This window comes from Ceratotherium simum, chromosome 12, assembly GCF_057802395.1.
Source record: "Ceratotherium simum simum isolate JZ-2026a chromosome 12, ASM5780239v1, whole genome shotgun sequence".
In the NCBI taxonomy this organism is placed as follows: domain Eukaryota; kingdom Metazoa; phylum Chordata; class Mammalia; order Perissodactyla; family Rhinocerotidae; genus Ceratotherium; species Ceratotherium simum.
In genome coordinates this window covers 17,772,081-17,782,962 of record NC_141911.1, presented here as the reverse complement: position 1 = coordinate 17,782,962, position 10,882 = coordinate 17,772,081, and the positions used below count along the sequence as shown (strand labels likewise).

The 10,882-nt window shown below is 38.3% G+C and overlaps 1 protein-coding gene across 4 annotated transcripts in view; it reads left to right on the top strand.

Moving 5' to 3' along the window:
- The first annotated feature begins 856 nt into the window (after positions 1 to 856).
- CLCN3 (Cl-/H+ antiporter 3) overlaps positions 857 to 10,882 on the top strand; it is an 87,958-nt gene continuing 77,932 nt past the window's right edge. For 2 of the 4 annotated variants that reach the window (XM_087437434.1, XM_004433483.3), the window contains exon 1: positions 857 to 1,360. The gene's annotated coding sequence lies outside the window, so the exon portion shown is untranslated. The remainder of the gene's footprint in view (positions 1,361 to 10,882) is intronic. The other 2 variants (XM_087437433.1, XM_004433485.3) reach the window with 2 other exon arrangements.

Here is a 10,882-nt window from a genome sequence, read left to right as displayed (position 1 = left end):
TCCTCTCAAAAGAGTGCTCCTTGTCTTGAGCAGTCATTTACTACTGCATCGGAATATCCAAACTCCTTGAGCATGGAGGTCGGGTTTATTGAACTCTGTAACTGGCACACTGTTAAGAGCTCAATAAATGTTTGCTGAAAGGAAATAAACTCAATTCTACCGTGTAGAAAACTCTGAGCATATATTTTCTCCAAAATATTTAATTCCCAGGCATTGTTTTTGAAAATGCGTACTGGCTAAATTCGGGTTATCAGTTTTTTTACACTTATGTAAGGCATATAACCTGCGACGACGCATACGGCGAGGTGACCCAAGCAAAGGCCGCATTTGGCGCTGGTCTAAATGCGAAGGCCCACATTTCTCTCCATCTAAGTTTTCGGAAGCAGCGCCCGGCGACGGCTGCTTTTGCTTTTCACTTCGGGCCCGAAGCTCGCCGGCGCTGCACGCGCGGCCGCCGGACGCCGCCGTCTGCTCTCGCCGGCGTGGAAGCCGAGCTTCGCGAGCACGCTGGGCACGCACGGCGCCACTCTGAGCATGCTTCCCAGAGGGCGGCCGCCTCCCGTGCTTTCGCGAGGTCACCAGCGGGGCAAACAGCAAAGCGTGACTGACGTGAGTTAATCACGGGGGTACGCTTTCACACCCAGGGCGGCCCTTCACGACTCTGCGGCTCGCCCCGCTACTCCTCCGGGCGCCCCAGCCTCGGCCCGCCCACCGTTCCCAGGTTGCCCAATAGGCGCCGACGCGGCTCCAACCGTGGCCGGAGGAGGAGGTGTTGCGGCAGCCGGACGCTGAACGGCCGTTCACGTCAACGCGGTGACGTCACGCGTCGGCGCACCTGTCGGGTTCCCGACTCCGGCAGCTTCTCTTCCCCTTCCGTGGGTCGGGGCCGCGCTGGGCCGGAGCCCACACCCCTTTCTCATAGTCCCAGTTCGCCCGCGGCCGGGAATCGGGCTGCGTAATGAGGGAGGAGGCTATGGTGGGTTGAAAGCCATTCTACTTTTTTCTCCGAGTTGGAGCATAGATTCAGTTTTAGTCTTTTAAGAGGGAAGTGAGGTTGGAGATTTTTATTTTTAATTTTGGGTAGAAGCAGGTTGACTCTGGGGCCCTATAAAGCAAGCGGATTTAACTTAATGCTGCTCCTGTGTTTGAAGGAGGACCAAAAAAGTCCCACCTGGCAAAATTTCCATAACCTCTTCAGTAAAAACCTCAGGTATCTTTTAAACCGCGATAGTTTTCGTTGTGTCAAGCTTGCTTCAGGTGGAGCTCCCAGGGTAGCTAGGTTTTAGGTTTGAAACAGATGCAGAATCCAAAGGCAGCGCAAAAAACAGCCACCGACTTTGCTATGCCTCTGAGCTGCAAGGTGAGTCGCATTGTATGAGTGAAGATTCGTTAGCTGTCATGTTCACGGATTTGGGGTCAACTGTAATGCCAGGGCTCTAATCTTGGTTTCTCTTACAGTAAATTTACCTACCTGATGTTAAACCCACCTACATGATGTTAAACCCACTGATTAGGTGTATACCTTCAGCCATTTTTTAAGATTTTACCTATTTCCTTCAGGAACCGTCGAAGGACCTTTGAATAGAACGGAAGTAGGTTCCAGGAAAAGATTTTGAACTCAATGGGTTTTACTTTCGCTATATTTGCCCAAATTTGACGTTAATGTTCAGTTTTTCTATCTTTAGATTTATGTGTATATCAAGACGTAGTCTGTATATATAACATTTGTGTTTTAATCTTAAACTTGAACCAGAAACTACCTTAGAAATTAACTTTGCATATAATATGCTGTGTTTATATAGCGTTTTAAAACGAGCACATAGAAGATAATTACATATACATTATGCATATTAGAAGCTGATATTTCTGTTTCCTTTGGAAAAAAATTTTTGTCTGTGAGAATTGAATCAACAGTGACATACCAGTTATATTTTTTGTAATTCAAAAGTTCATTTCTGCAAACTATAAACTTTTTTGAGCCATGCAGTTCAGTTACTGCAGCATCATTGTGGCTTGTGTCATTGATTGTTGAATCTTCCCAGAAATCCTTTTCTTTTCATCTCTAAAGAGTTAATTTAGAAGATTCTTTTCTTGATGAAGTCGGTATGGAATTAATTTAATTGATGTCAATTTTATGTGCTTTTGTGAGTCACTAGAAAATTCTATCTGTGTAGCTCAAGAGTACATATAGGAGTTAAAATGTTAATGTATACATTGTTGATTTTCATAGAGCTGCTGCTGCTGATTGTTTTCTTGTTACGTAGTATGGTTTAAAAACCAGGTGTGTGACCTACAGATATTTCCTCAAATTGAGTGAGCTTTTATGACCTCTGGTTAGTAAGAACAGCCGCTGTTGGCAGAATCCATGACAGATTGCATCCCCCTCTTGCACCCTACGTCCCACACTCTTCAAAGACTTTGATTCTTTGCTTGAAAAACAGGTCAAATTGTTTTGTTTAAGAGGTCAATATGAATGTATAGTACCTATATCTTTACTTGGAAATTGTGCTTTAGCATGTGTTTTGAATCATTAGTATGTAAATATTTTACCTGGTCTTGGATCTATACAGTTCAGGGGAACAGATTTGCTGAGGTTACGCTTTTATGTTAGTAAATTGGCTGTTTTCCAGATCATGTTGGTGATAGACTTTTCATTTCCTGTTATGACATGTTGGTGAATTCTATGGTTCAGGATCTTTCCTAAGTGATTTTTGTGGATTATCTCAATTCTCACACCAACCCCATGAAGTTGGTACATTCAGTTTTTGCATTATTCAGATGTGGAAACTGAGGCTTGGAGGATTTTGTTAGCTTGCCCAAGGTCTCAGTAAATGTCAGAACTGAGACTGAAGCTTGGCAGTATGATTTCAGAGCTCTTGCTCTCAATGCCTGCTCTGTATTGCGGGTAAGACTAGTCAAAATGGTACAAGAAAAGATAGGATGAGAAATATGGCACCATAGGTTCACTTAGTTTTCAATTATAAAAGTAATGTAAAGTTACAGAAACTCTGGAAATTTTTTTTTAAACCCTCATCCTACACTCTAATAAACTCTTTATTTTGTGTTTTTTTTTTGTATTTGCATTCACATGTGTATATAAACATTGTAGCTATGATTCATTTTGATTTTTAAAAATAAATATTCTTCAATTAAGTATGAAATGAAAGATGAACCCATGTGGAGAAACTGCCCATTTGCACTGCTGAAATATAGAGAGATTTGCTCTACAACTTTGACAGAAACCAAGTTAAATATATTTCTTGCCCTTATGGGAAGTAGTTGAACAGTTTCTGTCTTGTAAAATCATGAAAATTATTTAGTTTTCAAGTGTGAGTCTTCCATAGCATCTTTTTGTTGGATTATTGTTTACCTTTCTACCTTTGGTTATAGTCTGAGCCTTGTATTTGTGTGTGTGTGGTTTTCCTTTAATATCGTCTAGTATTTAACTTTTGGATGACTCAAAAAAATTTTATGAATCTAAGAAATTTTCTTCAGAGTAGACAGCTACTTCCTTTGGTAGATTATCCATTTAATGCTTTTTTGGAGAAAAAGATATAAGACACAGCAATTTGGACATGCAGTAAACTTAATGAACAGTAAGGATAAAATATCAAGTAATATTACTTTTGGGAGAAATCAGTTTCATTATTGTCATATCTTGCATGTGTTGACATTTTATGTCAGAATAAATTCTTTCTCACTATGGTGATGTTCTGACCTAGGTTTCATGATGTTATATTGGGTGGAGGAGTCATTCCCTGGTAAAATAAATTTGAGAAGCTTTTCAAAAATTTTGTTGATGAAGTTAATGTCTATTACAGGTTTTCCCAAGAACCTTTCTTATGCTGTTAGCCATTATAGTTCTAGACAGGGGTATGCCTTATTACCCAAACTTATTTGACCATGAAACCTTTTACTGGACTTGTGTTCTGTGCACATACTCACTCATCTCCAAATATTTTTGTTGCCTTCTTGGCTCCATAGCTTGATTCATGGCAATACTTTTGCTTCGGTTAAGATCTTCTCCCATCTCTGCTCCATAAAATCCCACTTACCTTTTAAGGTCCAACTCTTCCATCAATTACAGTGTGATGTGGTCGTTTCTCTGAGCTCTAATAACAGTTCTGGTGTCTTTTGTGACATCTGTCTTCTATTGCCTTTTTTTTTTTTTTTTTTAAAGATTTTTTTATTTATTTATTTATTTTCCCCCCAAAGCTCCAGTGGATAGTTGTATGTCATAGCTGCACATCCTTCTAGTTGCTGTATGTGGGATGCGGCCTCAGCATGGCTGGAGAAGCGGTGTGTTGGTGCACGCCCGGGATCTGAACCCGGGCCGCCAGCATCGGAGAGCGCACACTTAACCTCTAAGCCACAGGGCCGGCCCCTATTGCCTTTTATTATATGGATATATAGTAATTTATAGGAAAATATTACAACATCCCTTTTGAGGACTGTATATAATGTAATTTATGCTGAAGTTTACTGAAAGCTGTAAGGCCTATACAAATATGATGCCATTAATCAATAAAAATTGTGTTTATATTTTTTACAATTTCTGGTACATTAGTAGCTAGAAACATTAGTAAATGAATAAATGGTTATGTTGAAATTCTTTATCACATTTTAATTTTTGACCAGTAGTTGGCACATAGAGTTCTTAAAATTTTTATGTGAGAATGCTCCTTGCATACAGATGCCTAAGTCAGTCAGTGTCACTTCCCTGCTGTCATTGCTTTTGAGACTTTTGTCCATCTCTCTGGTTGCTAACATTAGGGATTTTCATTTCTTCTTTCACTCAGATTCTGCCTTCTTTTCTGTTTAGCTTACTAGCCAGCCATATAGCTGACTGACACACCCTTGAAAACTAGCCAGCCATATAGCTGACTGACACACCCTTGAAACTTAGTCATGGTCCTCAGCCCTACCTAGTCTCCTTTATGAGAGAGGAGTTATGCTTTGTTGGGAGTTATGCAAAATTAATGTACCTACCTCAGCCTATGGGTCCCTTTAGCCTATTTCCAGGGTCGTCTTATTGCTGCTCCCCACCCCCTAGTTCTGGTGGTGTACTGCTTAGTGTTTGGAGGCTAGATTGCTGTACTGGAGGTAATCGTTCCTTTCATTGTAGTCTGGCCTTGAATAGGACTAAAGCCTAGATGTGTAATTCTACAGTTGGAAAGAACACTCTGGTCTTAAGTCCTGTAAGCTATAGGAGACTGAAATTTGTTTCTTCCAACTGTTTTGAATCAGCTAGTCAAGTCAGAAACTTAGCTGATATCTTAGATTTCTTCTTCACCATTCTCCGCATTTTATTAGTTACCACGTCCTCTTAAATATTTCTTAAACTTCTTTCTACTCCTCCATATTGCTATGTGTTAGTTCAGTTGTGCCCTCACTATCTCATTTAGAATTGTTCAGAGGTCTACTGGAATAAGGGTCACCTAACTCCTCTCCCTATCTTTAGTCTTTCAGTCTCTTGCCCTTCTAATCTGTCTTCCACACTGCTGCTAGCATAGGCTTGCTAAAATTCATATCTGATCATGTGGTTTCTCTTTTAAAACTCTTAATGGTTTCCCATGTGGTTAAGCGAGTAAATAAGTTCCTTAGCACGACATATGAGCCCCTCCCTTCTTGATCTGGCACATGTCCACAGCTACTCTCTAGTCTATTACCTCTCACATAAGCTACCCAAGTAGGTTTTGTTATTATGCTGCTGTGTTTTTGCCCGTATTTTTTTTTTTTTTGTGAGGAAGATCGGCCCTGAGCTAACATCTGGCAATCCTCCTCTTTTTGCTGAGGAAGACTGGCCCTGGGCTAACATCCACGCCCATCTTCCTCTACTTTATATGGGACGCCACCATAGCATGGCCTGCCAAGTGGTGCTTTGGTGCACACCTGGGATCCGAACCGGCGAACCCCAGGCTGCCACAGCGGAGTGTGCACACTTAACTGTTTGCACCACGGGGCAGGACCCCCATACTTTTTTTTTTTTTTTGGCCTGCATTGACTTTTCACCTCCGAGTTAGCCTAGTTAACTTATCCTAATCCTTCAATACTCAGCTTAAACATTCCCTCTGCTAAATGTTCACAGACTTTCCTAGGCAGCATGCTTATTCCTTTTCAGTGTTACCAGATACCTTGTATATACCTCTCCTGTGGTACTTATCATACCATACTGTGGTTATTTGTATGTCTTTCACCTTCTTTGCCTTGGGAATAGGAACTGTGCCTCATTCGTTACCTCAGCACCTGGCTTTGTACATGGTACATGCTAGGTGCTCAGTAAGTGGTTGTTGAATAAGTTAGTAAGTGACTCTGAAAACTAACTTTGGCTAGTAGGTAGATGGTGATCCAGTAAACTGAGATAGGGAGAGTAGGAGGACAAGCACGTTTCGGGCAAATATTTATTTAGGTCTTGTTGAATTTGAGTTCTCATACAATATCCAAGTAGAGATGTACCATTCATTTGTCATGCATTTGTTATTCATACATACTACATGTATTAATTGACCCAGCAAGACTTTGTAGATATAGACAAGATTATTCTAAAATTTATATGGAAAGGCAAAGGAACTATCATAGCTAAAACAATTTTGAAAAATAAGAATAAAGCGTGAGAAATCAATCTATCCAATTTCAAGACTTATTATAGAGCTACAGTAATAAGACTGTGGTATTGCTGTAGGTATAGACACATAAAAGAAAAATTGATAAATTGAACTTCATCAAGATAAAATATTTTTGCTCTGTGATAGACTGTTAAAAGGAAGAAAATCAAGCTACAGAGTGGGAGAAAATATTGCAAACAACATATCTGACAAAGGACTAGTATCTGGAATATATATTCTAAGATATAAAACTCAGCAGTAAAAAAAGCAATCCAATTAGAAAATGGGCAAAAGATATGAACAGTCATTTCACTGAAGAGGATATGCAGATAGCAAATAAGCACATGAAAAGAAGTTCAGCATCATTAGCCATTAGGGAAATGCAAACTAAAACAACGAGATAGGGGCCAGCCCAGTGGTGTAGCGGTTAAGTGTGCGTGCTCCTCTTTGGCGGCCTGGGGTTTGTGGGTTCGGATCCCGGGCACACACCGACGCACCGCTTATCAAGCCATGCTGTGGCGGCATTCCATGTATAAAGTAGAGGGAGACGGGCACAGATGTTAGCCCAGGGCCAATCTTCCTCAGCAAAAAGAGGAGGATTGGCATCAGATGTTAGCTCAGAGCTAATCTTCCTCACACACAAAAAAACAAAAAAAACAATAAGATATCACTACACACCTATGAGAATGGCTAAAATAAAAAATGGTGACAACACCAAGTGCTGGTAAGGATGTGGAGAAAGTGGATCACCCATACATTGTTGGTGGGAATGTAAAATTAGCAGTTTCTTAAAAAACTAAACATGCACATTACCATATGACCCAGCTATTGTACTCCTTGGCTTTTATCCCAGAGAAATGAAGACTTAAGTTCACACAAAAAGCTGTACATGGATATTTATAGCACTTTTACTCATAATAGCCAAATTTTAGAAAAGAGCCAGATATTCTTCATTGGCTGAGTCGTTAAACTAGCTATGGTACATCCATCCTGTGGAATACCACTCAGCAATAAAAAAGGAAAGAACTATTTATACATACAGCAACCTGGATGAATCACAGAGAATTATGCTAAGTGCAAAGAGCTAATCCCAAAAAGTAACATACTGTATGATTGCATTTATATAACATTCTTGAAATGGCAAAATTATAGAAATAGAAAACACGTGGGTTGCCAGGGGTTAGAGAAGGGATGGGGGAAGGGCTGGAAGAATGTGAGTGTGGCTGTTAAAGGGCAACATGAAGGATCGTTGTGGTGATGGAAATGTTCTGTATCTTGACTGTATCAATGTCAATATCCTAATTATGATATTATCAGATAGTTTTTCAAGATGTTACCATTGGGGGAAACTGAATAAAGGGTACACAGGATCTCTCTCTATTATTTGTTACCATTTGCGTCTGAAATGACAATGATCTCAAAATAAAAAATTTAATTAAAAAAAATTGAACGCATATGTGCCAGGTACTGTGCTAAGCATTGAATATGAGTATTGAGCAAAAATTGACACAGTGCCAGACCTCATGATACATTCTAGAAAGGAAGACAGACATTAATTGAATGATCACATAACTAAGTATAATATTACAGCTGTGGTAAGTGCTATAAAGGAGAGATATAAGAACTAACAATGAAACTTTGACCTGGTCAGGGAAGATTAGCCCAGGTGGTAAGTAGGTCAGGGAGGCTTTCCTTACTAGCTGCCTGCATGACTTTGGGCAAGTTATTTAAACTCTTTGTGCCTCAATTTCCTCATCTGTTAAATGAAGATAATAGCAGCACCTAAGCTTTAGGGTTATGATTGTGTTTAATACAAATATTAAATGAGTTAATCTGTAATGTGCTTAGGACAGTACCTAACATATAGTAAACTCTGTTTAAGAGTTTGTTAAATAAATAAAAGGATACCTTATGTGAGATCTGAAGAATGAGTAGGAGAATTAATTAGACGAAGAGGAGAGGGTCTGTTCCAGCCGAGAAACCAATAAAGGCCCTGGGGGCAGGAGGCAGGAAACAGCCTGGTAGGACTGAGAGGAAGATGATCACTGAGTCTGGAGAACGGCAAGTACTACACACAACAAAATGAAGCTGGAGAACTAGGCAGAGGCGAGGCTGCACGGGGCTTTGTCTGCTGTGTTAAAGAGTTTGTCTGCTAAGGGTCATGAGAGGTAATTAAGACTTTAATCCATGGAATGGGGAGAGATTTCTGATCACACTTGCTTTTAGAAAGCAACGTGCTGGCTGCAGTGTGGAAATCAGATTAGAGGGGGTCAAGGTGATTGTACATAGATCATTTAGGAACATACTGCAGTAAACCAGGCTTTATCCCTGGAGATTTTCATAGGTTATCTCTAATCTTCATAACTCTGCAAGAATATATTTACAGGCTACCGTGTGTCTATTATAATGTTTTGAAATGGTTTTAAATATGTTTTTTGACAATTAAAAAGGAAAATGTGACTGTGGTATTGTTTTTATTTGTTTTTTAATATAGAAATTTCAGCTGGTGTATTATAGTTTAAATAGCTGTTTATGCACAAGACTGGGAATTGAGTTTAGAACCTAAAAAGATTTAACGCTGGTATCCAGATTTCTTCTGTGTATTTCCTTTATACTACCATAGAATTTTGAATATTTTATAGCAGTGCTGTTCAATAAAAATATTTATGCTGTAAATGCAAGCCACATATGTAATTTTAAATTTCTTGGTAGCCACATTAAAAGGGTAAAAGGAAAATGATCAGATTAAGTTTAATAATATATTTTATTTAGCCCAATATATCTAAAGTATTATTTCAACATGGAATCAATATAAAATTATTAGTGAAATATTTGACATTCTTTTTGTGTATTAATTCTTAGAAATCCAATAGGTATCTTACCTTAGAGCATATTTCAGTTTGGACTAGCCATATTTCAGGTCTAGTGGCTGCTGATCTGACAGTACAGCTCTATAGGTTTCTGGGTTATTAAGAGTAGTTTTTTGGGTTTTTTTTTTAACTTACTAAATTTATAGAAATAGTAACCCAGGCAGGCCTGAGTTTAGTAAACTTTTGGGACAGAGTTGGTTGCTCTTGTTATAAAGATGTGGAGTGTATATGTCTCAGAGGTGTTAGTGAAATTAAGTTTTTTAAACATTTTGAACGAGTTGTTACCAGTTATCACTTAGAGTTTATAGGTCCTTTTAGGGATAAAATGGAGGAGATATGTTGGAACTTGATGACTGAGGTCCCACAACACAGAAAGTTTAATTATTTTAGAGATTTCTCACTGATGTGTAGCCTCTGACTAACGTTCATTGATGTATGTTGTGTAAATATCACATGTATTAAGCCCTTCTAGTCTGATCATCACGTAAAGAAGTGAAGAATAGAATGTGTTCTTTGCAAAATCTTAGCATACATGCTTTGATACATCAGAATTGAAATGATTCTTAAACTGTTAATGCTTATTATTTTTAAAAGCCTTTTGGTTATTTACTCAAAGAGCCACAGTATTTACTTTGATTGCCTCTATGGACACTGCAAAGTTCTTAGCATGAGCAGTTATTTTCATACTAGTATTTTATTTTAACACTTACCTTAAATATAAAAATCTTGCTTTAATTAGTACATTCTAACAAATTTTAGTATGTTATAATAGGCCATCTTTGGTAGAGGTAACCATAAAACATTAATAAAATTTCAAAGCAGTAAATATTTCAGTTTTTCTTTGTAATTTATGTGCTAGTTTTTGGTTATTCTTCTGAGACCACAGTAATACTATTGTAGAGAGGATTTGTTAATTGAAAACTGAAAACATTTCTCTTTTTAACCCCATTGATTGAATAAACAGTTTGACCTTTTGGCATTTATTATACATATATCATGTATCAGTCACTATGCCAGATGCTGAGAATAGCGATATGCTCTCATCACCTTTTCTAAAGTGGTCTTTAAGTTAAGAAATTTATATAATAAATCTGTTAAAAATATATATCAGTAATGTTTTGTTTTTTCTAAAAAGTGTAAAAGCTTTACAAATAATTTTTAATTATTATAGCTCTTTGAGGTTATTTTTCTGTGTGCAGAAGGAAAATTTACTGAGGACCTAAGAGATTGTCTTAAAATACTTCAAGTCTTGACTACTAGAATTCAACGTTAGAGTTGGAGTATGCTTAGTTCCATTCATCTTTTGTTTTCTGTGTGTACTTATTATGACATATCTAATAAGTCTTGTTTTACAAGGCTTGCTAGTTTGACTGCTTTTGTGACTGTATCTTTCAAGTCTATTGCTAA